Below are 6,777 nucleotides of genomic sequence, written 5' to 3'. Positions count from 1 at the left end.
CTGCCACCACGCCTGGCTAATTTTTTGTATTTTTAGTAGAGATGGGGTTTCACTGTGTTAGCCAGGATGGTCTCGATCTCCTGACCTCACGATCCGCTCGCCTCGGCCTCCCAAAGGGCTAGGATTCCAGGCGTGAGCCACTGCTCCCGGCCTGGCATTCTTTCTGTCCCTATGAATTTGACTCATTCTAGTACCTCATGTAAGTAGAATCATATAGTATTTGTCTTTTTGTAACTGGCTTATTTCACTTAGTATAATGTACTCAAGGTTTATCCATGTTGTAAAATATGTCCGAATTTCCTTCCTTTTCAAGGCTTAATATTCCATTGTATGTATATACTGCATTTTGTTTATCAATTGATCCAACAGTGGACACTTGGGTTGCTTCCACATTTTAGTTATTGTGAATAATAATGCCATGAACATGAGTATACAGATATGTCTTCAAAATCCTGCCTTTCCATTCTTTTGAGTATACACCCAGAAGTGGAATTGCTGAATTATATGGTAGTTCTGTTTTTAATGTTTTAAGAAATTGCCATACTGTTATCCACAGTAGAGACTGTACCATTTTACATTCCCACCAATAGTACACAAGGGTTCTAGTTGCTCCACAGCTTCACCAACACTTTTTTTTCGTATTTCAAATGGGTGTGAGGTGGTACTTCTTCTTCTTCTTCTTTTTTTTTTTTTTTTTTTTACAGAGTCTCACTCTGTCACTGAGGCTGGAGTGCAGTGGCACGATCTCAGCTCACTGCCACCTCCACCCAGGTCCAAGCGATTCTCATGCCTCAGCCTCCTGAGTAGCTGGGACAACAGGCAACCGCCACCACCCCTAGCTAATTTTTGTATTTTTTGTCACAACGATGTTTCACTATGTTGGCCAGGATGGTCTTGAATTCTCAGCCTCATGTTATCCATCTGCCTCGGCCTAGGAGGCAGTGTGCTAGGAATACAGGCATGAGCCACTGTGCCTGACCGGCACTTTTGTTTTTGCAAAGTGTTTGTACTGGGTATGGAAGCTTTTTCTTCTTTCTTTCAACTCTTTAAATATATTTTTCCACTGCTTTCGTGGTTGTGTTGTCACCCACAAGAAATCTCCCATCATCCTTGTCTTAGTTCCTTTTTACATTCCTTTTTTCTCTGGTTGCTTTTTAACTTTTTCTCCTTACCACTGGTTATGAGCAATTTGCTTATGACCTGCCTTGGTAGTGTTCTGTTCATGTTTCTTGTGCTGGGAGTTCATTGAGATGCTGTGATATGTAGGTTTATAGCTTTCATCAATTTTGGAAATCATGGGCAAATATTTCTTCAAATGTTGTTTTGTTTCCCCTCCCTTTTCTCCTCTCCTCTAGGGATTACAATTATACATATATTAAGCTGCTCGAAGTTGTTCAATAGCTCACTGAATCTCTTTTCATTTTTTAATAATTATTTTATTATTCTCTCTTTCATTGGATAGTTTCTATTGACATATTTTCAAGTTCATTTATCTTTCCTACTGAAATGTCTGCTCTATTGTTAATCCTATCAGTGTGTTTTATTTCAGATACTATAATTTTCATATCTGTTTCATTTTCATTTTTTAATATATTATATGGTTCTACATAACTTTTTTATCATTTAAAATACAATTATAATAAATCTTTAAATATCCTAGTCTACTAATTCTAACATCTATGTTATTTCTGGGTCTATTTTAATTAATTGATTTTTAAATTACTTGAACATAGTTTTATCCTTTTCAGTCTTTCTTTTAAGATCCGTTAGGTTGGAGCACAGCAATGTTTTTTTCTAGGGCTAATTATTTCCCACTACAAGGGAAGACCCATCTGAGTAATCTATCAATTTACCATTAATTATGAGGTTTTTCAATCTGCCTATTTGGGACAGACAGTATTCCAGGTTCTGAGTATATGTTGGGTACTTGGGTACTGTTCCTTTTTTTTTTTTTTTTTTTGAGACGGAGTCTTGCTGTGTCTCTCAGGCAGGAGTGCAGTGGTGTGATTTCGGCTCATTGCAGGCTCTGCCACCCGGGTTCACGCATTCTCCTGCCTCAGCCTCCCGAGTAGCTGGGATTACAGGTGCCCGTCACCACACCCACCTAATTTTTTGCATTTTTAGTAGAGATGGTGTTTCACCGTGTTAGCCAGGATGGTCTCGATCTCCGGACCTCGTGATCCACCCACCTCGGCCTCCCAAAGTGCTGGGATTACAGGCGTGAGCCACCATCCCTGGCCGGATACTATTCCTTTTAATCCTCTTGTATAATCCTTTCCTTGGCTTCTGGTAGTTTCCTTATATATACACACCTATCAGTACTTGAAGGCGATCCACCAAAGCTCTCTAGAGTTCTCCTTCTGTGTACTTCTCTCCTTCCTGGTATTCTTCCCTGCAGTTCAGCTGCTTTGAGCTTCCTGAACTCTCAGTCCTGTCTCTTCAAGTCAGGGAGTCCTCCTGGCTCTACCTCCCCTTCTCTGTGCCACAGCCAGGAAACTCTCTTCAGTCAGTAATCTGGGACAATCCTAGAGCTCACTTATTTCTCTTCTCTCAGGGATCACTGCTCTTCTTATCTGCTGTCCAGTGTATTGGAAACCATTTCATATATTTGATCCAATATTCAGTTGTTTCAAATGTGAGGGTAAATTCAATCTCTATTATTTCATACTGGCTAGAAATGGAAGTACCAACTAATGGTTTCTAAATATAAATTTAAATGAATTAAAATTAAATAAAAATTAAAATTCAGTTCATCAGTTGTCCTAGCTATATTTCGAGCACTCAAAAGCTGCATGTAGCTATTGTATTGGACAGCACAGTCTTATCTGTGCTGGGTAAAAATGTTATTTTTACCCTTTAAGCTACTTAGTTAACAACTATAAACCTAGTTAATAATTATTTATATTAAATTGTCTTTGATCAAATAGCTCATGTGATTTCTTTCTTCTGATTAGACCCTGCTTGATACATTTATTCAGGTAGTTTCATTATCAAGGAAATATGGTGACAGGCCTTAGAATCTTAATGACATGGATTCAATTGTCACTTACTAGTGGTACAAGCAAATTACTTCATCTAATTCTCAGAATATTACCAGGAAAAATGAGGATAATATTACCTGCTTCCCAGAGTTTGTTGTGAGGATATATGAAAACATCTGACACATAGTACATGCTCAATATATAGTATTTCCTTTTATCAATTTCTTCATCATCTTTCTCCAAGCACTTAGAGTTATCCATCTCAGCAACAGCCTCCAAGAGTATTTCTTCGCATCTTCCTGTCAAAACCGCAATGTGCTTTGTCCGTTTTCCTTGGGACTGTTTTTCCACAAAGGTTTATCTTAAAAAGCAATCATGGGTACTGCAGCACACTGGCTGGAGAAGAGGACTTCGGATGCATGACTCTCCCACTCCCCAAAACAGCCGCCCAACTTGCTGCCCCACACCACCTTGGCCCAGCTCCGGTGACATGTATACCTGCCAGAGCGCGATGATGGGTGTTTGGCTCTTGTTTCTGCTTTGAGTTCTTTTCAAGGGGCCAGGACTCTAGCTGCATAGTTGTTCAGGGAACTATGCACCAAAAGCAAGTGAACAAGTCTGAATAGCAAGAGTTACATGGATCGATTGCTTACCAGTGCCAGGCACCACCAAAAGAAATTTGCACACTTTATCCTGTGTAATCCTCCCCCTGGGCCTAAAAGAGCAGCTGTTGTGACTGCAGGCACCCACCTCACGTCATGGAGAGCTGAGTGTACGCCTGTGGGGGCTGTTGAGATCCCAGGTGTGCCTGGGAGGAGAGGAGGAAGATGAAGGCCCGTGCTCCCCCGCCTCCTGGAAAGGCTGCCACTCTGCACGTGCACAGCCACCAGAAGACCCCAACAATGGGGCCCTCAGGTTGCAGCAGAACCTGGTCCGCATGAAGGAGGAGCTGAGGGCCAGCACCATGGACGTCACCGTGGTCCTGCCCAGCAGGCTGGAGAAGAGAAGTGTGCTCAATGGGAGCCATGCAATGATGAACCTACTGGTTGAACTTTGCCTTCAAAACCACCTGAATTCATCCCACCAAGCCCTTGAAATTTAGTTTTCAGAAACCCAACAACCTTTGAGTTTTAAGCCAAATACTTTGATTGGGACCCTGAATGTGCATACTGTGTTTCTGAAAGAAAAAGTTCCTGAAGAGAAAATTCAGCCTGGTCCCCCTAAGGTGCCTGAGAAATCTGTGTGTTTGGTCATAAATTACTTGCAGACACAAAAAGCTGTTGTGCCTGTGAGCCCTGAGGTTCCTCTCCAAAATATTCTCCCAATCATTTGTGCAAAGTGTGAGGTCAGCCCAGGGCACGTGGTTCTCCTCAGGGACAACATTGCCAGGGAGGAGCTAGAGCTGTCCAACTCCCTGAACGAGCTTGGGATAAAGGAGCTCTACTCGTGGGACAACAGAAGGTAAACCTTTAGAAAATCATCACTTGGCAATGATGAGACAGATAAAGAGAAGAAAAACTTTCTGGGATTTTTCAAAGTTAATAAAAGAAGCAATAGTAAGGCTGAGCAGCTCGTGCTGTTGGGTGCAGACAGCGATGAGGACACCTCCAGGCTGCCCTGGAAAGGGGTTTGGATGACTCTCCCAACTCTCCATCCATGCACTGACATTCCATTACACTGGGTCCATCCCTCTTGCTGGGCAGCATCTCAGAGGTGTCCGTGAAGTCAGAGATGAAGAAACGCTGAGCCCCTCCTCCTCCGGGTTCAGGGCCACCTGTGCAAGACAACGCATCAGAAAAGGCTGGGCACAGTGCCTCACGCCTGTAATCCCAGCACTTTGGGAGGCTGAGGCAGGAGGATCACCTGAGGTCAGGAGTTCGAGAGCAACCATGGCCAACATGGTGAAAACCCGTCTCTACTAAAAATACAAAATTAGCCGGGCATGGTGGTGCAGGCCTGTAGTCCCAGCCATTTGGGAGGCTGAGGCAGGAGAACCACTTGAACCTGAGAGGCAGAGGTTGCAGTGAGCCGAGATCGTGCCACTGCACTCCAGCCTGGGCAACAAGAGCAAGACTCCGTCTAAAAAAATGTGTGTGTGTGTATATATATATAATTTTTTTTTCTAATGTGACTGACTTATTTTGAGTTCTTCATGATATGTTAGCTGCATTTTCATAAAAAGAAAATCAGGCACGAATGGTACCTTTTTCTTGTATGGGTCTATGATAAGATTATGCAAATGGAAAGCACGAAGCTGTTTCTTCTGATTAAAAAAAAAGCAATCATGGCAGAACAAAGCTAGAGGACTAATACTTCCTGATTTCAAAACTTACTACAAAGCTACAGTAAAAACAGTCTAGTACTGCAAAAGACAGACATATTGACCAATGGAATAGAATAGACAGCCCAGAAATAAACTGTCACATATATGGTCAAATGATTTTTGACAAGGGTGCCAAGAACTATTCAATGGTGAGAGGACAGTCTTTTCAACAAATGATGCTAAGAAAACTGTATATCCATCTACATGTTAAAAGAATGAAGTTGGACCCTTACCTAACATCATACACAAAAATTAACTAAAAATGAAATTGAATACATAAATAGAAGACCTAAAAGTATAAAATTCTTTTTTTTTTTTTTGAGACGGAGTCTCGCTTTGTCACCCGGGCTGGAGTGCAGTGGCGCGATCTCGGCTCACTGCAAGCTCTGCCTCCTGGGTTGACACCATTCTCCTGCCTCAGCCTCCCGAGTAGCTGGGACTACAGGTGCCCCCCTACCATGCCCAGCTAATTTTTTTGTATTTTTAGTAGAGACGGGGTTTCATCATGTTAGCCAGGATGATCTCGATCTCCTGACCTCGTGATCTGCCTGCCTCGGCCTCCCAAAGTGCTGGGATTACAGGTGTGAGCCACTGCGCCCAGTTGAGCTCAGGAGTTTGAGACCAGCCTGGGCAACATAGTGAGACCTCATCTCTACAAAAAAAAAAGAAAAAATTAAAAATTAACTGGGTGTGGTGGTTCACCCATGTAACCCCAGGTACTTGGGAGGGTCACTTGAGCCTGGGAGGCTAAGGCTGCTGTGAACCATGATCATGCCACGGCACTCTTGCCTGGGCAACAAAGTGAGACCCTGTCTCAAAAAAAAAAAAAGAAGAAGAAGCAGAAGAAGCAGCAGCAAGAAACAGTATCAGCAAAGTAAAACGCTAACGTACAGAATGGGAGAAAATATTTGCAAATCATGTATCTGATAAGAGATTCGTATCCAGAATACATATGGAGAACTCCTAAAACTCAAGCACAATGATGACAAAACAAACAAGTCAATTCAAAAGTGGGCAAAGGACTTGAATAGATATTTCTCCAAAGATATACAAATGGCCAAAAAGCACAGGGAAAGATGCTCAACATTACTAATCATTAGAGAAATGCAAGTCAAAAGCACAATGAGATACCACTTCACATCCATTAGGATGGCTACTATAAGACACACACACACACACACACACACACAGAAAATACAAGTGTTGGTGAGGATGCGGAGAAATTTGAACCCCTGTGCACTGTTGGTGGGAATGTGAAATGATACAGCTGCTATGGAAAACAGTATGATGGTTCCTCAAAAAATTAAAAATAGAAATACTATATGAGGCCCGGCATGGTGTCTCACACCTGTAATCCCAACACTTTGTGAGCCAAGGTGGGTGGATCACCTGAGGTCACGGGTTTGAGACCAGCCTGGCCAAAATGGTGAAACCCTGTCTCTACTAAAAATACAAAAGTTAGCTGGGTGTGGT

General features: G+C 42.4%; 1 pseudogene; it reads left to right on the top strand.

The window, feature by feature from the left end:
- Positions 1–3,294: 3,294 nt before the first annotated feature.
- On the top strand, positions 3,295–4,808 carry LOC105516491 (annotated as a pseudogene).
- The last annotated feature ends 1,969 nt before the right edge of the window (positions 4,809–6,777 follow it).

Source organism: Colobus angolensis, unplaced genomic scaffold (assembly GCF_000951035.1).
Source record: "Colobus angolensis palliatus isolate OR3802 unplaced genomic scaffold, Cang.pa_1.0 Scaffold282, whole genome shotgun sequence".
Lineage (NCBI taxonomy): Eukaryota > Metazoa > Chordata > Mammalia > Primates > Cercopithecidae > Colobus > Colobus angolensis.
This window is presented reverse-complemented; position numbering and strand designations above follow the sequence as displayed.